This window comes from Drosophila eugracilis, unplaced genomic scaffold (genome assembly GCF_018153835.1).
Source record: "Drosophila eugracilis isolate 14026-0451.02 unplaced genomic scaffold, ASM1815383v1 contig_2155, whole genome shotgun sequence".
Lineage (NCBI taxonomy): Eukaryota > Metazoa > Arthropoda > Insecta > Diptera > Drosophilidae > Drosophila > Drosophila eugracilis.
This window is the reverse complement of record NW_024573039.1, coordinates 1,281,847-1,304,174: the sequence shown is the minus strand read 5'-3', so window position 1 is coordinate 1,304,174 and position 22,328 is coordinate 1,281,847. Positions and strand designations below refer to the sequence as shown.

Below are 22,328 nucleotides of genomic sequence, written 5' to 3'. Positions count from 1 at the left end.
GATCATTCCTTTAAACGAACTTATTTCCAACTTTATAGCCACTTAAAGATCTAAACGAATAACCAAAACCATAGCCAGGACAATTGCAGTTTTGGCCTTTACTTTTAGCCACATATACCAGCATTTATACATTTATATTTATTTATTTATTCATGGAAATTAACATACATTGTTTTATGTAAAAAGCCCCGCAAAACGGTTGAAAGTTTTGCAAGTGCCACTCCCTGTGGGGCCAAACCATTTGGCCTTTTTGTGTGGCATGCAATAGTATCTTTCCGATGGCCGTTATTTCGGATTATAAAAAGACAAAGGAATATTGAAAAAGGGCAAGTTTAGTGGGTTTAAGTTTTCGAACTAATATCTTGATTAATGGGTTAAGCTTGTTTGGGCAGGAAATTGGTTTTAAGAAATAAGATTTTAGCTTTTTTAGTTTAGGTTGTTACTAGATTTGGGTTAGAAATTATACAGCTTACAGAGACTGATCTTTAAGCTTTTCCTTGTTAAAGAACAACCATTCCTTCAACCATAAACCACAAGGACTCTCTCCTTTACCAAAAACTTTGCCACACCAACGTTCGATCATGCCACAGCGGGGCATCCCTTATGGATGGGGATTGCTTTTCCGATTGTCACTCACCTGTTCACACTCAAAGTGTCACAAGGATTGGACGCTCAGGACTCTCCCAAAGGATGCTGCGGCGGCTATTACTGAGGAGAATGCAACTGCAACGGCAATGGCAACTTCAACAAAATGCTGACAGGCGAAGGCGGCAACAGGCGGCGGACTGAACTACTACCTCGGCCTCTCCCTAGGCAGCTCAGCTGGCTGGCATTTGGTATTTAGTATTTAATATTTCTCCTCTCCTCTGGTGGTTATCCCACGATAGTGATGGTGGTGGCAAGCCTTCGCAGATCCCTCACAGCTTGCCATTTGGCATTTTGGCATGGAACTGGCTGGTTGGTTGGTTGGTTTAGCTTGACTGTTTGGCTGGTCTTTAATTGCAAAACTGGCAGCAGCAATTGCTGGCAGCTAAAACTAAAAACGACGACAAAGGATGAGAAAAGCGTTGCGAGAATGGAAATGCGATTGCGAGTTGGTGGGAGCAGGGAAAATGAAATACAACATCAGAAGAGGCGGCAGAAAGCGAATGCTAAATGCAGTCTGTTGTGTCTGCTATTGCTGCTGCTGCTGATGATGATGATGATTCCCCTTCTCCATTCCGAATTTTCATTCCCAATCTGCATTCTACACCGCCTTCTTCTAACCCTGCACCCGTTTCGACTGCACTTATCGTAATCGGCGTTTCGGTGTTGGCTTTCAAATTGCCCGCGACCGCATCAAAGCGACCACAAAACTAGCTGAACGGACAACCGTTGACCATCAACTAGCGACCAGCTGACCATTGCCCCATCCTGACCATCGGCAATCGAGGACCGCAGGTCAGGAGGTTCTTCAGCCCAGCAGCAGCTAGCTAGTAACGTGCCATCAGCCTGGTTTAGTTTGGTTTTAGGCTCGGTTTGCTTTGCTTTGCTTTGGCTTTGGTTTTGGTTTTGGCATAGATTTAGTTTGGTTTAGGAGCTCCGTTTTTGGTTTAGTTTCTGGTCTTAGTTTGAGGTGTAGCAGCTTAAAGCGATTGGCAACAGTTTGCAGGGTGTGTAGGTAATGTAGAAAGTATCTCAGCGTAACAGGAAATCAACACTCACCTTACACACGCTTACGCACACGCACACTCTCATACACAAGCACACGCGAGTGATGCCGCAAATAACAGGAAAAAAAAAGTAGTAGAAGTGATAACAAAAAAAAAAACAACAGAGAAGGCCAGATGGGGGATCTCACAACGACAACAACAATAACAACAACACACAGGTGAACTCTCTAAACTATGAACTTTTTTTTTAAGGGGTCGTCGCGCGCGCTTGAAAGTCGTCCAGTAGGACTTTTGTGTCGAGATTTGGCGAGAGATTTGTTGCGGGCCACGCACGTGTCCGCATCCGCATCCGGTACCCGGTACTGATGTCAACAAGCTACCACACGCAACTAATTCAAAAAATCCAACGAACGGATTACGGCCAACGTAGAGGTCCGCATTGCCAGTCAGCCAGCCAGCCGAAGTCCCGATGTAGTCGCCAATCGTGTTGCTCGGCTTATGGCACGATGATGATTCCGAAGCCGAGTTAATGTCCTTCGTTTAGGCTTCGTTGGGGTTTCGGTAGAATTCGTGTTCGGCAATGTCATCGTCGTTGGCTCGTCGTCGGCTAGGCTTTCTAGGGAAAACGGCGAGTTCTGTAGTGCTACTTTAGTCAGTCGTTGGTTGCCAGCTGATGAGTTCGCACATGGCCAGGCGAGAAAAGGATTCCCCTTATCCTCACACGGGTATTCCCTACCTTTTCAGTATTCCTGCCTCTGAACGGCCAACCATATTAACGTTCTGTGTGTGCTGCTGTGGTGCTGCTGCGCTTTATTTAAAAAGCAGCTTAACCTGCTTTTGTGACCTTTTCCCTTTTGGCCAACACGTGGCCAACACAGCATCATCCTGCCTTCCTTCCTCGTACACATTTGTCCACCTTTATATCGATGGAGATGGCGATGGATAGACTGCCTCCGCGCCATTCGTGTTGATAAATGAGTTTTTATTTTGATTTTATTCACTGTTTGCCTTGTTTTTGCATATTCATTGAAAGGGGAGTTTCGATGGGCTGGCTCTCTGATTCTGATTCCGTTTCCCTTTGCTACTACTCCTACTCCTCCTCCTCTTGATCCTTTCCAGCATCGACGGCTGTTGCAAATCCTTTGCCACCTATCGCCTTTGGCCAAGGGCTGGGCTGAAATGGTTTTCAATTTATTAGCAATCAGTGGCATTAACAGCTGAATGCGATTGCTGTTGCTGCTGCTCCCCAGCGGATATGGCCACTCGGATTATGGCCATGTTGGGTAAAGTCGCGCGGGGTCACAGTCACAGATAAGGGAAGCTGATCATTGGCTGGGAATGATAAGGCCAGCTGCTGCTCCTTGAAAGTCATTTTAATTGAAGTTATCATATCAGGGGATCACTTAAGGTTTTATTGGCTGTGGACTTTCGCTTAACGAAGCACTGGTCAAGGGTCTTAATTAAATAATTAATAAATTGTAATTAAGTCTCTTCACAATGCCTTAAATTCCTGGCATATTAACTTTGAAAGCTTGCGGTGGCAGTTTGTTTTGTGGCTAAGGATTTGTGCACTGGAAGAAAGGAAAAGGCTTTCTGAATATTTTCAACTTTAAATGTGTTCAAGAAGCTTAGAGTTTCATTAACTGCCTTTAAGCCTTTCTAATGGAACATTAATTTTAGGTTTTATCAGATTTAAGATTAAGGTTTTACTTCTCTTTAGGCTTTAGCTTTAATCTGATTTCTTATAAACGATTTCTTTCGATGAAGTTTGACTTTATGGTTAGTAAAAATTGATTTTAATTTTGAATAGGGAAAGATAAGGTATATCTTTTCTAAAAAGTAAGGATAGTTCCTTGAAGGGATGCTTATATATTGAATACTTTTAAAAATTTTTGGTGTTTATCTTCAGTTTATCTTAAGTTTAAAGACATACTGAACTCCCTTTCTAGAAACTATCTTAAGCTAAAAAACTTAACTTAATCATATAACTTAACCCCAAACACATATTCTTAATCACCAAGAGCTAAGCTTATTTATTTCTGTTAATTCAAGTCCAAACATCAACGTTTTTAATTTTCAAGAGTGAGTCAGACTTAATTAGCATAACTGGCGTCCAAACTAACCTCCCATTCCCTACACTTTCTTAACCTAAAATATTATGCTAAATGATTGCTAAAATGTGTAAAGTAAAGTGAAGTAAAGTAAAGTGTTTAACATTTGTCCCCTCTCGAAATTGAACTGCTGACCCCCTAACCTAACTTCAACCCGTGCCATGTCCAACCCAGGCCCAGGCTTCACCGTCACTTTTCCCTCAGCTGGCATTGTAGCTCGATTTCGGGGTATGGGTTGGGGCTTTCATACTCCCTCCACTATGATCGGTTTTGCATATGCGAAAGTGTGTGTGTCTGCCCGGCCTAATGCGCTCAACCCGGGAACCGCAGGGGCGGCAAATTGGTCAAGTCGGTTGCTGGCCACGTAGCCAGTGTCTTGCGGCTGCAATTCCCGTTACCAATCCAATGCCAATGGCAATGGGCATGGCAATGGAGATGGCGATGGAGATGGAGATGGAGATATGAATATGTGGATATGAATGTAGATGTAGTGGTGGTGATGTGTCGATGTAGATGGCGATGCAAATGGCAGGAAATGCGTGATAACGACCGGCAGCACACATAGAAAATATTGAAAATTTGAATGAGGCTGGGCGGGGCGGCATACGGTGACAGGCAAGAGGAGGAGGAGGATGATGATAGCTACGGAGTCTCTCGTATAGCTATGACTCGAGATGGAAATGAATGCAGGACGCGAGGGGCAAAGCCATATCCTGGCCATGACTGTGTGATGTCTTTGTCGTTCGTAGATGCGAATATGCGACGACGAGTATGGATGTGTGTGTGTCTATGGATATGTTGTGAAAGTGTCGACACCAGTCCCGGCCAGGCCAAACACATGGCAAATGGCAGCACATGGCAGACGTTTCTCGTCCACTACTACTGTCCTGCCCTCATTCGCCTAGCCACGCCCACAGTGCCATAGACGACCATAGCCCATAGCCCATAGCCCATAGAAACCCATCGACTTTCCCGCAGAAGCTTTCCCTGTTTGTGTCGCCGCCTAGTAGTGTAAAGGAACGAGCATAAAGAACCGCAAAATCATGAAATGCAATAATGAAGGCTTCATGGTCGATCGCTCAAACACTCGCTCACACACTCTCACACAGCCGTTTTCGATATAGTCACAAACAGGACGAAGGGGGAGCTGTGGCTGATGCATAGGCAGCGAAACCAGCAAGCCTCTGGATGAGGGCCAGGCAAGACGTGCAATCGACACGACTGTCAATGCACTTGAAAAATGTAGGGGCCAGGCTTATACAGGCTAGGTTTGACTTATATATTTATGATATATAAGATTTGATCTTTCTGGAAATTATCTGTTAAGCTAAAAAACCTTTTCTTGATCTAGTTCTTTTTTAGAATTGAAGAAACGAAGTTGTAAAATATAAAATTAAATAGAAAAATTTAATAATTTTAAATATAAATATGTAAATCCATAAGCTTATGCCTGAAAAACCATAATTTCCCTGCTTTCAAGGTGATCTTTCATGCTAAAAGAATGAAGATAACAATTTGCAAGCCTACCTAAACAGGCACTTGGGAATTATAAGGAAAACTTGATGAAGAAAAAAGCTCAAGCAACTTACCAAAGGCTTCTATTCAGCTTAAGTACTTTCTAGTTAAATAAAATCCTATAAATTACTCAACTTAAGAAATAGATTATCTTTTTAAGGTCATAATTTTTTCTTAAAGTGCCGACTCTGACCCTGTGTGCGTGAGAGTATCTATGAGCCCAGCGTATAAGTGTGAGTGTGAGTGTCTGTCGACACCACAAAGTTGCCATATTTAAAGCATAAAAGCAACATTTCCGTTTGTCGCATGCCGATGAAGCGACAGGAAAACAGAGAGCAGCAGGCGAAGCTGCGGGCAGGCAGGGAAGGCAAGAGGGATGTGTGTGTTGGGAGTCCTGGAATCGAGACTGGTGAAAGGCGAAAGAGAGCAGTAGAATGCAGGACGAAGGATTCACGGGGGCTATTCGAAACTAAGCAGAGGTCGAGGCCTACCTCCTTTTGGGGCATGAACATAAATGTGTGTGCTAGTGTGTGTGTGTGTGTGTGTGTGTGTATACTCTCCTCTATCTGTGTGTCAAATTGTGTGCGTGCGCGTTGCAGTCATGTACAACATGCAACAAACGTGAGAAACTAAAATGAGTGCAATTTGTATTCCACGTTTACGTAGAAAAGGAGTCGAAAGCGAAGGAAGGTGGGCTTGCGGGATTGGTTATAGGATAGATATAGCATATATCTGGATATCTCTGGGATATATGAGGAAAGAGAGGCGCCTCATCAAATCATCAAGCCTGCCTGCCGCCAATTCCGACCACAAACAGAGCGCAAAGCTCAGCCCCGAATTTCATTTTTGCCTCAATTGTCGCATAAAATTTACAGATTTACACACACAAAGAGAGAGGGAGTGAGAGGTTGAGGCGCCTCCGTTGTCCTTGTTCATCATTAAATTATATTGGAGCATTTTCAAAAGAACGAAACTCGACCTGTTTGGGTCACCAACAGCAGCAGCAGCAGCAGCAGCATTTGGGTCGCCGCCCCATATTGTATTTTTTCCACGAGCTTTCCAGCTCCGTTGCAGCTGTTCGTGTGCCTTGGTAATTGTTTAAAGTAACTGCAACAAATTGAAATGGAATGCCAGGCAGCTGGGTAGTAGAGAAGACAAGTAGCCAAAAAAAAAAAGAAATAAGAGAGAAGGCCAACACCGAAACTTCACGTCCAAGTCAAAGACTGCTGCATACCCTCACCAAGAGTTGCGGTGACTCAGTGGCTTCAATTAGCCCAGGGAACTTGGTCTAGAGTGATGCGAGAGCAAAGCTCTTCCCTCGCCCGTGACCATCATTTGGAATTAGGAATCATTCTCTGAGTGAAGAGGGAACTGGAGCTGGAGCTGAAAAGTTCGAGGACTCTCACTTCTATTGCAGTTAAAGAGGACCACCGCCGCATGATGAGAATCAGAGGGGGAGGAGTTCTGGTAGCTGGGACCATAATAATTTCGAGCATTGTTTCCATTCCATTCCAGTTTCGTTTCGTGGGGGGTTGGCCTTTCATGTTATTTCGCTATTTTGGTCTTAAAATTAAAGGCCGACCCAGAGGCCACCACACATAGTCTCTCTCTAGGACCCAAAAGGAGCAACCTTAAACCACTCTCGAAAGCCCGCTTGTGGAGTTTTGAGGACAAGAAGGGGTTGCTCCATGGCCACCAGAGACTGGCGATACAAGTCTACAATGCACTTCGGTTTCTCATAGTCCTACTCCTTCTGCTACTCCTACTTCAACTCCATTCTCTGCAACGCATTCAAACCGCCTGGCATCCAAGTGGGGATGTGTTAAGGGTTTGGGGTTGAGGGTATGGATTGGCAGTCGACGGGAGCCACGGGGTCTGTGCGTGCGATGAACATGTGCGGATCGTGCCCTGAGTTGAGGGAGACGGCGACATTAATGGCAACGTCAGAGAACTCCCTCCTACACTGGAAAAGAAATGGTTGCTTTGTTTGTTAAAATTGGGAAATCTTGACCAAGTTTTTAGATTCACATAAAAGGAAAACTTGTACAGGAAATGGAACTTCTTTCCAATTGCTTTTTTTATCCAAAAATCTTATCTATACTTCACCTACTTCCTTCTTTTTCTCAGTCTAAACTGCGCGGTTTTGTGGTGGTCCAACTCTTGGCCCTGGCATTCGCCAAACCGAAATCTAATTTAGTTCATCAGGAGACAATGCCTTGTTCTCTTGTCTGTCACGCATCCTTTCTGCGTCTCCTTGCCGGATGGCTGGTTGGTTAGATGGCTGGATGGCTGCACGGATCCAAGGATGCCAGAATGCCAGGATGCAGTTGAGCCAAAAGACGACAGGACTGACTTCTTCTTTTCGTTTTTGTCTGGCAAATGCCATAATTAAGGTGTCGCTTCAGTAAGACAAGCCGTAGCAGCGATCTATTTCCCAATCGTCGTCCCGATGTTGCTTTCGGGCCAAAGTGAGCAGTTTTAGATGGCTATGGCCATGGGGCCAGTTTCAATTCCACTTATGCACAGCACGGAGATTAAGATGTCGTCTCGTTTGCTATGACTATAAAAATGGCTGATGGAATCCCTTAGCTAACCGCAGCAAAGCCTGGCTGCTACTGCTGGTGGTTCTCCTCCTCCAACTCCTAGTGCTACCAATACCTGGGAGTGGGAGTGGGTGAATGTAAAAATATACTAAATATAAATGCACATAAAAATTCAATTTCTCTAAAGTGTAGCTAAGCATGTAATTGAATTTGTAATGGGGAACATCGTTGAGAATATCGCTACACCACCACCACCACCACCGCCACCCTTTCCTTATTCGTTTCACGAATTCACGTTAGCAAAATGTCTGTCCCATTGACAGACGGACTAGCTGACTGACTGACGAACTGACTCTACGACTGAGTACCTCTCGTATGCATGGGAGATCTCCCAGTGTATGTATGTGTGTGAATGAGTCATACAATCGAGTAGGTCTGTGTGACATTTGACATAGGATTCCATTCAAATTCTCCACTTTGGCCCCTCTCGAACGTTGCCATTATGTCTGCGTGGCAATTTTTCGCTCCTCTTTCGATTACCGTCAGGACTCTCTCTTCCCTCTAGCTGCTGCCATTTCACACAAAGAGGCCAAAGGAGACGTAAACCAAACACCAGCTCACTGAGCTGAGATATACATTGGGATACGTATGTCTGCGGATGACAAAATTAATTTGTATTTTGTATGCACATCAATTGCTAATAAGAAAACGAAAGCGCAGATGTTAAATATAAAAAAAAGGGGAAAGAGCTAGGGCTTAAACGTCGGCGTCGCGTTGGGCGCCACTTTTTTTTTTGTACCCATTTCATGCCTCTGAAAAATACGGACTGAGACATACTCATTAAACGGGCTGTTGTTGCGAGGCTTCATTTTGGTCATCCGGGGTCCAGTTTTATTGGTCAATTAAATGCGACTTCTGAGGCAGCGCCGCTGCGGGCGGCGAGAGTTCCAGTTTAAGAGAGCTGCACCAACCAATCTCGAGGTCATCGTCGTTGCCAACGAATTGCACTAAAAGTAACAGCGCACAAAATACCCAGAGACAGACCCGGCCCAGGGCGGTAAAATGTGCATGTGGCAGTGGCTGTGGCAGTGGCTTTGGCTGGTGGGGGGAATGTTGGATGTGAGGCAGTCACGCCTCGTGCATCTGTCAATCAGGCAGTCAGTCGGTCAGTCAATCAGCGACATTGACAGGCCATAAAATTGGGCAGGTCAATCAATTAGTGAGTGACCTCGACGCCGCCGCCAACCCACTAGGGAGGCCGGAGTAGTTACCTAGTCGACGATCTTCGGCAGGCATCATTATCGCCTGTCGACGCCAGTCAGGACATGTCAGTCGGGGTAACGAATCGGATCCATCCCATGTTCAGGTTCACAACCCGGATGGTGATTCTCTCCAGGACCTGACCTGCCTGCTGCCCTTCACTTCATCCATTGTCCCAAATGTCCCATTGTCCATTGTCCACTGTCCACTCACTTCCACTCGCCTGAGTCGGCATGTAAATTTCAGTGGAGGCGTATGCTGCCGGAGCTCAAAAGGAAACAATTATGCTGAGCCAATGAAGCAAACTTCATCCGCCCAGTTGGCCAGTAGTTGCCGTGACACGACGACGACTCCTGTCACAGGCCGTGACACGTCGTAGCCGCTTCCTGCCGCCCGATGCTCCCTGTCCCCTACTTCCTTTTTCCCTGTCCTCTTGACTGCCCGCAACCCTTTGCCTTCGCTTTTCGAGGCACTTTGTAAAATAAACAAGAACGAAAGGTGTGATGGAGTGGATAGACTTTAAGATACCTATTAATATTTTGCTTTTTTAAGAATTAGTGGTTATTGTACCAACTAGTTACGTCTAAGAACTTTATATATTGTAATGGATAATCAATATAATCTCTTATTTACAGGCACTTCCCTTTCGACTTCAACACATTATTCCCAATTTTCTTCTATCGTGGAAATCGTGGGTATAATAAAATGAAAATTTGCTGCTTCCGGCCGAGGACAAGGACGACGGGGTCCCATCTCCTTTACAACATATATCTGAATCAGCCGCATCCGTGACCATGTCCGTGTGTTATTTCTGCTGCTTCACCGATGTCTCCGACGTCTCCATCACCGACAATGTCTCCATCTCCGCCTACGTCTCCTTTCCTCATCTCCATCTGCTTTTCTTTTCAACATAATTTTTAATGGGACGCAACGAAACGAAAAGTGAGTTACAGTGGTAATAGAGCTATGCTTTTTATTGATCAAATTTCAGGTTTGAAGTTTGTATTTGAGTTTGGAGATATTTTAATAATGCATTTACATGTATCAATGTTTGTTAACAACAAAGGAATTTTCCAGAAGAGGAAACTCATTATACATGTTACTCGTAGAGTAAAAGGGTATATCAGATTCGTTGAAAAGTATGTAACAGGTAAAATTAAGTTTTTTCGACCCTATAAAGTATATATAATCTTGATCAGGACCAATAGCGAAGTCGATTGAGCCATGTCCGGCTGTCCGTCCGTCCATTTATCTGTTCGTCCGTCCGTCCATTTATCCGTTCGTCCGTCCGTCCGTCCGTCTGTCCGTATAAACGCTGATATCTCAGGAACTATAGATACAGAGATATAGAGTTGAGATTAAGCAGGCAGATACTTGAGGTCGACACGAAGCGCAAGTTTATTTTAGCATCCTGCCACACCCACTATAACGCCCACAAACGGCGGAAATCTGTGGTGTCCATAATATTATAGTTATGTCTTCGTTTGAACTTGTATAACTTATTTTTGTCAAGCTCGATCGATTTACTAAAGATTTTTCAAATCGGAACATCATTTCGCTATTTATGAATAAATTTAAATTATAAGCCCTCACATGGGCAGTGACGTCACTCAGTTACTCAACATGCTTTCTCTGACAATAGGTGGCGCTTTGTCCATTTCATCTAGCAAAATGTATACTTTAGGTATGTGCGAAACAGTGGGGTATCTTATAGTCGTGAGTTGATGAACTCAGGGATTTATTCCCTTTTAAAGGCAGTTTAAAGCTTAGAAGTTTATTACTTGATAAATCTAATTTAAAATTAGCAAAAATAATCTTAAAATATATTAGAATATGACAAATTTAGATATTCTTAAGTGATTTAAGTCATTAAAGGCAGACCCTGCTCCTTTATAATAATCTAACTATAATGCCATCACAGTCACTTTTCCTTCAGAGTTCCTTGTAACTCCAACCACTGTTCCCTGGGAATACCCCGCCTACCTACTCCTGTACCCACTCTACACCCTTCCGGAACTCACTTCCGCAACCCAACTAACTGTTAACGTGTGCGTGTGGAATGGGTGTGCGTGGAAATGCAAATGATGCTATCTGTGCCCAGGCTTTCCATCTCCACCGCCTCCTCCCCCATCACTTATCCAGGCAGCAGGAGGATTCCTTCAGTACTGGGTTACTGGCATCTCCTCCTGGCCTGCTTGACATTCCGCAGCCGTGCGCTCAGCTTACTTCGCAGAAAACTTTTCATTGCCGTTAAGAAATTGATCAAGTGAAAAGGTGAAAATTGATTTTGCTACATGTGTTGTGTGTAAGAACGCCCCCTTTACCATCACCAGCCTCCTTGAATACCCTCCCACCCGACTCCGCCCTGCCGTATAAGTGTCAATTGTTTATCAAACAGAGACATCCGAAGAGGAGTAAGAGCCCAGCCAGCCGAGCCCAAGTGACTTTCACATGTACGCCCTGGTGACTTTTTACCGACTTACTTCGTTTAACTCGCCCGCAGTATTGAGGGATATACAGGGCTAAGGAATAAGAATAAGGATAAGGTTAAGTATAAGAATAGGGCTAAGGAGATGTGAATGAGTCGGCCGTCTACGGGTGACTGCCTGGCCCTCTCTGGATGACTGACATATGGCGTGTCATTCGATTACGTTAATCAAATGATGCACAAACACAGAGCAGGCACACCCTCCCAGCGGCAGCACTTAACATTTCGCCCAACTTTATGGGTGTTTATGTACTGGTTAAGAGCTTGACTTTTTAAGTCTTGTTAACTTTAACTTCAAATCTTCTTAAAGTTAAGGAAAGACAGACTTCATATTGATACTAAATATTAATATAAACTAAATCAAAATTTGTAAATCAATCTTAAAGTATTATCAGCTTTTTTAGGCGGTGGACTCTCTGTCCGTTTTAATATTCATGTGTGCATTCCAATAATTACCTTTTCACATTTAATTAAAATCAAAGCCTTAATATATGTATAGCCATATCCACGTGTTCTATATGAATCGCCATTTTGATATATATATATATAAAACATTTTCAAATGAATGTGAATTTCGCACCATGTGCAGTCAAGCGTAGCCCGCATAAATAGGCAACACTTCCTCGCTCCCTTCCTATGTGTGTGGCCAAAAAAGGCACAAACACACGCACGCACACATATTAGTCAAGCATTTTTTTGAAATTTACTGAAAATAAGCGTTAAATAGTTGGCATTTACCATAAACTTTGACCATGTCTAGGCTGGAGAGGCATTTATGAGGGCTTGGGGAAAACTGGTAAACGGGAAAACTGAAACTGAAACTGAAATATCCACGGGTTCTCCTCACTCCGTCATCGTCCTACTGCCATTGTATCCGTTATGACGATGATGATTATGGCCCAGTATAGCAGCTGCTGTGGCCAATATATATGAAATGAAAATCTCAGCACCCGCACTTGACTCACTTTTGGCCGCACAAATTCATTGCTCAGTCACAGTCCCAGTCCTCAGACCTCCATCTCTCCCTCGGCTGCCCCTTCATTGTTAAACGTTTTTTTATGGCCTGCCAAAATCATATTGAATACAAATGAAAGCGTGTCGGCTGTCCCAAATGTGGTGAAGAGGGAGGAAGTGGGGTGAGTGAAAAAAGGACGAACCAGTATAGTATCCTTGTGGGTTTATAGTAAATTCTAGGAAGTAAAAATAGGGGTGAAAAAAGAGGGGGGGAAGTTGAAAAAAAAGGGAAAAAGTGGAAAGCCAAGCAATCAATTGCCATCCACATGCTGGAGGGGGAACAACTCCCACTAAATGCAAAGTTCAACAACTGCAGATTGTGGATGTAAATCTTTTTGCCTTCTTGCTGCCTGCCACACCAGTCTTCCCGCAGCGCAGCAGCAGCGAGGAGGAGCAGCCCTTTGTTCCACACTCACACACCTTCAATGCCAAATTGCAGGGTAAAACTTTATCGTGTAATCATTTTAAGTTCACTTCCTTATTATTTTTGCACAACAAGTTGCAACAATTGCAGTTGCCTATGTCATTTTCCAAGTGCTTAGTACGGGTTGGGGCGGTGGTGTCCCTTCTCTTCTCCTCTCTTCTCTTCTCTCCTTGACTGCCTCCTCACAGTGGGTAATTGTTGCCACTGCTAGTCCTGCCCCTACCCCGTGCTACTTCTTAAGTTTTGTATACAACTTTTATGACACTTTGTCGTATTGTTTTTTGTTTGGCTTCTGCCGTACTTTGCGGCGAACGTGTCATATTCAGTTATGTATTTATTCCTTGCCCAGTTTCTTCTCCTCCGACACGGCTCTTCAGCTCTTCTGCTCTTCAGATTCAGATTCAGGAACAGCTAACAGCTATAGCTTCAGTTGCAGCTTTGAGTCTCCACTTTCAGATTTGTCGGAGACTCAAAACTGAAAACTATTCCCCGCAGAGAGAGAGATCGCCCACCAAAACCAACCGAAGGGTTGAGGTAGCCTAGGCAGCTGTCAGAAAAACGCTTTGAGCACGAATCAAATGTTTTCCTCTATTTTCTTTTTCTTAACCTGATTTTTCAGTTTGCCAGCATTTATTTTGGCCATTGAGCGGAGGGGTTTTGAGGAATTTGGATCATAGTAACAGGATGAATGGGCTGGTTATTGATAGGAATACAAAGATGGAAAAGGGTGGGGACATTTAAAAGGATTCTCCATAATCGGTTTGGGATTAAAAATAATTCAAAACAGAAAACAGAAAGTGTAAAGTTCAATATGATTTTTATCAAGTTTGCTTATGCCTATAAATAATGTAAAATTCATATTGGAAATGTTTTGGAAATCGATTTAACTCTTCAAAAAATCGTTAGATTTAAAGAATGCTGTCAATCATAAGCTAGTAGACAGTGTAATAAGATGATAATAATAAGAAAATGAGAAACTAAGGAGGTCCTCTCATCTTCTGATCCAAACTCTTTACTTCGTGGCAATGAAAAGTGAGAAACATAGGTACAAGCCAAGTTAATTGTTATTGTAATCTACATAGTCGAGTTAAATTTAAACCCTATGAATAAACCATTAAAAAGACAGTCCTTTCCACAAAAGAAAACTCTTTGCATGCACAGAAAATGTAAGAGATGAAACAAAACTTTATCATGTTCTATATATCCTTGTCTATTAGGATGGGTTTTGAACTTAAACTTGAGCTGAGCTTACAACGTCTAGAATGTTTTTCCAGTCGAATTATTCTAAGACATTTCTTTTACAAAAAAAAGAAGGCTCGTGAAGGATCCAATCTTCATCTTGTTTAATATATCAAAACAGGCCTTATTTTGCATTTCGAATCAATGTACTCTCATATTTCTCTCCAAACAAAGGCCAGTTTGCAGATGTTTTTCTATGCTAGAAAGTTTTAATTGGAATTTTCCGTTTATTGCTGATTTATTAAAAGTTTTTAGCTGATGCTAACGTTTAATTAATGATCTGCAAGATGTGGAAAACTCGTTGCTATTCATGACCTGGGCAACATCTTTTTACAGTAGGAGATTTGTAAGGGTTAATGTTGTAGAGACCCTAAGCAGTAGATTTTTAATAGGGAAAATCATAAGTATACCCTTAAACTTTACTTTGAAACTACTTTTGGAAAAGAGTACAATCCCAGTACCAAATCAAATCTTAGCTGAGTTTAGATGAATTTGTAAACCGATTGACTATCTGCAGGCATCAAGATAAAGATGCAAGATGCATCTTGTGTCTTATAGAAATGTGATATTGAGAACTTTGAGGTTCATGGTTAGCTCTTTCCCGAATTTTCTTGGGACTCATAAGTTCATAAGGCTAAGAAGAAGAGCTTTTAAAAGTAAAGCTAACTCTCTAACAACTTTTGGACTAACAGCTCAACTAATTAAACTACGACTAACAGGTAAATAAATCTCAAATGTAACCAAAACAATTCTCACAGGAATCTAATCATTTCGAAGAATAACATTGATGGGCCACTGCGACTTCATCATAACAACCAAAAATAATGGACAGATTTCTGACAGACGAAGAAACACCTTAACAAGGTGATTACCTTCCAAAGCTTCAATTAAGTCTCAGCACTTTACTCCACCCACTCCGGTTGTCTTTATTATTTAAGAAGTTATTTAAGCTGTTAAAGGGGCAGGGGAAGGTGGTGTGGCTGTAAGATTCACTTACTGAAAGCGATTACACCGAAAACAATTCAATCGAGCTTGGCTGCCTATCCATGATCTCACTGGGTCATAGTTTGACGACGACGCCGCCCCCCGAAACCCAACCCAATCTCCTTCTACTGCTGCTGCTGCTCCTGCGACCTTTTGCCCGGGCAAATCAGTGCTCCACCCTTGGGGATTTTGGCATTGCGATAAGGAATGAGGTCGTCGAATCAGCGCTCCCTCAGCTTGTCCTCCTCCTTGGCTTCTTTGGCTACCCCAGCTATTTTGGTATAAACCAACCAACACCCCCCTTCTCCTCTACCCATTTCCAATTCCTGCTGACTGGTTGTGTTGCCTGCTCGCTCGCCGGCTGTAAGTGCTCGAAAGTCAATTTTGAATTTAAAATACACCACGTAACGCAATATGTTGATCTTTTGAATACGAATGCGGCAGCCACGTTACGATGTTGCCGATGTTGTTCGAAGAGAGTCCTTGCCCCCAAACTCCTCTCCCATCTCAGGCACACATCTTTAACGAATTTAAATAAACTTTACTAATAAAATGTCGTTTACAAGTGGCAAGTGTCGAAGAGGAGCTAAAGGACACAAACTGACTGAATGACAGACTGACTGAGTGGCTGAGTGACAAGGTGGATGGCTGACTGGCTGGGATGCATGAGTTGATGCCAACAACGTATTAATTTTGTGTATCAAAATAAACTTATTGTTCTGGCATTCTGCCCGCTGCTTCCTACCTACCAACCTCCCCCTTCTAAAAAAAATAAGAAAAACCCCAGCACCAGCAGCAGCAGCAGAGACAAACAATGCAAAGAAGCTGTGAGGAGGAGGGATTGCCTTTCCCTTCTCTTGGTTTTTGGGGTTACACATCTCTATATAGCTGCTACCTACTACTGACTGCTACTACTACTACTACTGAGTTTTTACAGGGGAGAATGGAAATGTAGCCAGCTTAGGGGCTGGGAAAATGGCAATGGGGAAAACCAAAGAACGGCAATGGCTACGGCTACGGCATGTATAAATATCTACATCACGTTCCAAGCTCGGAATGCCAATGTAAATATTTTCAAACTTTGATGAAATAATCAAGGTAAACAGTAAATGTCGTCGTTGTCGTTCTCGTTCTCGTTCAGGTTCTCATCCTCAACCTCATGCTGCTACTTCCTCCAGCATTGGATTCAGTTCCATAGCTAGGACTCTTCTTTCGCCCACAGATTGTAGACGGGGAGAAAAAGTGGAGGCTTGTAAAGGGAAATATTACAAAAAATATTAAAAATTTTACAGCTAACTTTCTGTTTAAAAAATCATTCAAAAACTTATAAAATTTCACTTACAGTTTTTCAAAAAAGTTACCCCCTTTTTTTCCTGTGTACTTGATGTTATAAGGGGCGTGATGCTTGGGGGGCGTGCCAGCGGTGAAGCGTCTGCGGCTCGTGTGGACTTTAGTGTTGCAGACGGATGCTCGTTTTAGGCTTTTGCTACACTTTCCCCCACCACCCCCTTGACAATTGTTTTCCCAGCCCCGCTGGATATGTACCAACCACCCACTACCATCACCACCACCTCCTCCTCCACCACCACCTCCTCCACCTCCCCCATCTACCTTACTGACCATTCTGTTTGTTTGGCAGACATAAATGTTTAACTGCCGGACAAGATTCGGAAGAGCAGCAAACAAGACCGCAGCTGGGACAACTGCTGATGCAGGGAAAGTCACCGGAGATGTGGTCATCCGGAGGAGCAGAGATCCAAGCAGAGGAGAGATCCCTTGCTAAGCCCTGCTTTGACCCAATATCTCTCTCCTGCATATAGATAGATCCATACCCAGACCAAGCCCAAATGCCCCGTCCGAACTGCTGGCCACATCGTCAATCACCCGGCAGACCTTTGGACTTAGCTAGTACCTACCGACGATAATGATGAACCCAAGCCAACCGAATCGAACTCTGAACTGCTGTTCAGTCGGGCATGAGATCGTCAAGGCTGCCGGCGATAGCCTTTAAATTGCCACCTCCGCACGGACGACACCACATATGGGCAACGGTCGTCCATAGAGGTGCGGAAGTGAAGTGGTCAAGCCAATAGGGTGGACCTTAGTTTTTGGTATTCAACTCTTTTCGGTGATAGATCAATAAATTCTATGATTTCTTTTAACTTTCAACTTACCTTGTTAGATGAAAGTTAACCTAGGATAGCCAGGTCCACCCCAATTCGGTTTAGTCTGGACCCTCTGGGTTTCTAGCGATTGTCACCTTGGCGCCTTCCAGCGATTGGTTTGCCAGTGATAAAGGTGGGAGGATGGGTTAAGGTGGTTCACTGGCTAAACGCTTTCCTCACCACCTCCTCTAGCACCTCTAGCACCTTTGCACACTCCAAGTTCACCGAGATAAGCCACCATAAATCTGTTGCCATCATTTTAAAGCGATTACTACAAATGGATGTGCACACGGCGATGGCTACGGCGACAGAGACAGCGACGGCTACTGCGATGACAACAAAAATGGTGAAAAGCCAACGTGAGAGGAAAAGCAGCATGTGGAAATGGAAATACATACGTCGTCTGTGTTTGGTATTTTCGCACGCTTTTCATACGTTTGTCTTTGGTTTGGCTTTTCCAGCGCGCGGCGTTGTCATCGCAGTAGAGTCACAAATGCCGAGCAGCAGTCAAAATGTAAGCAGAGTAGACCAATCGTTACACTGAAAATAAATTTTGGTATAAATTCTATGAAAATTTATACTAAACTTTAGCAGAGATGGTTCTGGTTTGAGGTAGATCTTGGATTATCCAAAAGGGTTTAAAGGAGAAATGGGAAACTGTTGATGACAAAATTTTACATAAAATATTGGAAAAAATTTGAGATAAAGGTTGCTGGGGAAAAACTGGGGAGTAATTGCCTTCAAAAAGGTTATGTTTTTGGTTTTTCCAGAGGGTTTTCATTTAGATTTTTTTCTTTAAAAAAAAAAAAAAAAATCCTTCTTAAAGATCTATATGTGTTTGGAATGCATTTTTGGCAAACCTAATAGTGTGTTATACAAATGTAAGCTCCCCTTGACCATATCATTAAAGGTTTTAATAAATGAGTGATTTAGTTAAAGTTTAGAAGATATATAAATATCTGAAAGTATATACCCATAGAATAGCATAGAAATCTACCCAAGAAGATTCCTTCTTCTAAGTGTACCTATTGCACCGAAAAACAAAGTCTGTTTGGCAGGCCAGAAAGGAGGTTGTTCTGGAGAGAAGGGCAAGGTCTGCATATTGGGTCTAACGAGAGAACAAAACCCTGGGACAACAGCCACTGCCAAAGAGTCACAAGGAATAAATAAAAAAAAAATAAATAAAAAAGAAGGCAGAGAAAAATAAAAGAAAAACAAGAAACCAACAATGGCAAAAACAACGATATCATCGGCAGAAGGACGAGAAATAAAAATGCATCAGGCAAACAGGATAGAAAAAAGGAAGTGCCAGGAGGCAGGACCAACAAAACAACTGAGCCCGAGCACTGAGAAAATAAAAAATAGAAAAAAAAAAGAAAGGATTTTCCCAAACAGAAAATATAGAAAAACTCGCGAGTAAATTGCTCTGGCGAACATGTGAGGCGGCGTCGTTTCGATTGCGGTAGGTTGGACAAACAGGGTGATGTTTTTTGAGGGTTTTTTTTAGCTAGGGAGGAGGATGGGTGGATTTGGGGAACAAGGAATTTCTACCCTATTTAGTTTATTAGGGAATTTAGTTAAGGAAATTAACTATTTTTGTAAAAAGTTTAAACTTAGATGTTGGTCTTAATAAAATTTCAAGGAGAATTCCCCACAAAAAATAACCATAAAATCAAAAATATTTAAGCATTTCCTTAAGTCAACGTTTCTTACTGTTTTTTACATTAAGTCCAGTTAAAAAAAATCCCCAAAACAAAGATAAAAACCACTCTTGAGTTCAGGATAACCAAAGTTCATTTTTCACAAAATAACACCCTGTTTCCACTGGTGTCAATTTGTCAATTTCTGAATAAACTTTAATGAGCCAATTTAAAGCTGCTGCACTATATTTATAAACCATGTGAAACACACACTTAATTGCTAGCTTGCTTTGGCTGAAATAAAATAAAGCTAGACAGGATCAGGGTGCTCAGAACCAAGGGTGATCAGGTTAAGGATAGGGATCAGGGTGCCATGTGCCATGTTTCCAGGGCCAACTGCGTTTGTCGTCCAATTATCGTTGAAATCTGCAGCTAATTGTTGAGGATTACCGCGAAGACGCCTCAACGGTATGGTTGGATATTCGCTGGCCAAAAACTAAATGAAACGAAATCAAGTGCAATCGCACAGAAATGATGAAAACGCTGCTGGAGGAGCAGCAACCAACATTCACATTCTCGTCGTCGTTGTCTGCTGATGGAAGCTTGGCCGAGATGCGAGAGAGATGGTTGGATAAGTCGGAATTGATTCAATGCAACAAAGTGGCAAAGTGTGCGGTCAGAAGAAGGTTGCACCAGGTGGCCCAGTTCCCAATAGGAGAGCTTCAATACCAGACCCTCAGTCCCCCCAATCATCATCTACCCTATCCCCCCGCACCATTACTCTACTGTGTGTCTTTGAGAGAACGACGTCCGTGTCCGTGTCCGTGTCCTGGCAGTGCTTATGTTTGCATTCCTTTTTGGCATTTTTGCACTTGAATAACTTTGAAATATGGGATTAAATCGTCTCTTATGGGATTTCCTCGATTACAGCTATCATGGCGAACGAGGGAATAGAGACGGTGGGGTGTCGTCCCCCCACCCCAGCCCTTACCACCCACTTCTGGGGCGCTTTTTCGAGTGGGTGAACGTCCGCGCTGGGGGTCGCCACTGAACCTGAACTCGACGCCCACTTCACGACTGCCCTGGAGATCCCACGCCCATTGCCATCGCCCTCATCTCCGTGCGAGGGAACAAAGTGTTGGGAATCTCGCCAAGCGTGTGGCCACTGGCCAGTCACGTCTCCGGACTCAGAGTAATGTGCAGTGAAAGAAAAAACAAATCTTGGAGATAAGCTTGAATATTAATAGGTAACACTAGTCGATGCAATCTTACTGTCCGCTTGTTTCCGTCCGTTTGTCCGTATAAATGCTGATATCTCAGGAACTTCAAGGGCTAGAATGTTAAGACTTAGTTTGCGATCATGCTGAATGTAACTGTATATTGATTGCATTTATAGGAAAGTTTAATCTATCAGTTCAGATTCTCCTATATACTATATCTTAATATCAGCCATAAACCTTTTCGTTCAGTGTTGTTCCTGCTGAGCCAGTGGCGGTGGAAGAATCATCAGCAGAGGAGCATCCCCAGACTGGACTTGACCAAAGCTAAGCAGTAAAACAAAGCGTCGAGCAAAAGCTTAACACTAGCACAGACACACAGACACTCTCACAGAGACACAGACACACACTCATACATTTTCGCAGTTCGACGTACATGAAGTGCGGGCAGCATCTGCGGACTTTTCACTTGAACGCCTTGCCGCCGCCGCTGGTGTTGCTGCTGCTGATGTTGCTACTGTTGCTGCTACTGTTGCCGCTAAGCTGCAACTTTCATTGCTGCCCGAAATGATGGAGGGCATTGCCCAGCTCGCCAGTCTGTCAGTGGTCGGGGGGGATATCCTTGTGGACCCCAAAAAGGATAAAGAGCGGACTGCCAAAAAAAAAAAAGAAAAGAGGAACTCAAACAGACGCGGACAAGTAAAGAAATCTGCTAACCAAAAAATTCCAAAATGTGTACAGCGAGGGGGGGAACTTTAAGGAAGCAAACTTTTCTTCTACAAAGAATATTATTTAGCAGCTTAATAGCATTATAGAAAGATTAGTCAATGATTGACAAAACACCAAAACTAATGTTAGTCAAGCTGAATCAGAATCTAGGACTAGTTATATGTGATTTCCATAGCTTATAGTTTCTTTTCACAACGCAGTGACGAGGTAGAATCTTTAGAATCGGCATGGTTACAGGCGGCACTAAATGAAGGTGATGGATCTGCGTTTGAGTTTTGGGTTGTCCTCCAAATTTGTATGATCCTTTTACAGTAAATAGAATGCACATCCTTTGTAAAGAGAAATCATCGCTGAAATGCGGTAAAGCACACATCATCCACTCCTCCTCCAACCGATGGTATAATCAAGTACATCATCTTCACCATCCATGAGCACGGAAGTCTATAAATTACTTTGTTTTGGTATCAAGATCAGCTTGGATGCTGCCGTGAAGATGGCGTTGTTAAGTCTTCCAATTCTTCAGAATAATTCCATGATCCTCTCATTCGTTTGTATCTCAGCATACAATCCAATCCAATATTCGATTTGATGGAAATTCATTAATCCGAACGTTACTAAGAAATTTCGGAAATAGCTTCTCCTAGATCCGTCTTAGGAAAGTTCATGGATGAGACCATCACAACGGTGTTAAGCGATGAGGTAGTCGAGCTCCTTACGATGACAAAGCACAGATCCGGAGACTCAGAATTGACTTCTATAAACATCACAGTGTCCTTCCTTAAGATTCATTTTCCTATAAGTAAAATAAATTCCAGTATTTAGTTGTTCAATAAGAAAATTATGGTTCCTTACCCTTTTTGAAAAGATCCGTAAGAAGAAATTGTAAAATTCTAAATTGTTCTTTGGAAGAGGCAGAAAGAAAGTCTGGAAAATTCTGAAACTTTCTTACAGACTGCAATTCAATTTCACAAGTTTTAAAGTTAAAATCTGACCAAATTCTAGATTTTACCATTAACTTACACAATATTTCTTTTCGTGTAGACATTCGGATTAAATCTCAATTGCCACTCACTGCTGCCAAAGAACTTTTGCGAATTAAAGTTATAGTCGGGAAAACTTGGAGTCGTACTAGTTCGATTTCCCCTTAAATATGGAGATGGGGTGTCTGTGACGGGAATTTGTAGGTGGGGGGAGGGGGGCACACTTTTTGGCCAGGACGCGTGGCAAAGGTCAGGCGACTTTCTATGCGAATGCGGAAACTAACTTCCTAGCAGTGTTATGTACGCCCTGCCCTGCCCTGCCCAACAGCCACCCACCAGTCTGTTGATATTGCCATTGCCTGCGGCA

At 43.0% G+C, this 22,328-nt stretch overlaps 1 long non-coding RNA gene across 9 annotated transcripts in view; it reads left to right on the top strand.

The window, feature by feature from the left end:
* The window catches only part of LOC108105024, a 130,393-nt gene that overhangs the window by 77,846 nt on the left and 30,219 nt on the right, over positions 1-22,328 (top strand). For all 9 annotated transcript variants that reach the window (XR_001772338.2, XR_001772337.2, XR_001772339.2 and 6 more), the window contains exon 5: positions 9,717-10,023. This is a non-coding gene — a long non-coding RNA (uncharacterized LOC108105024). The remainder of the gene's footprint in view (positions 1-9,716; positions 10,024-22,328) is intronic.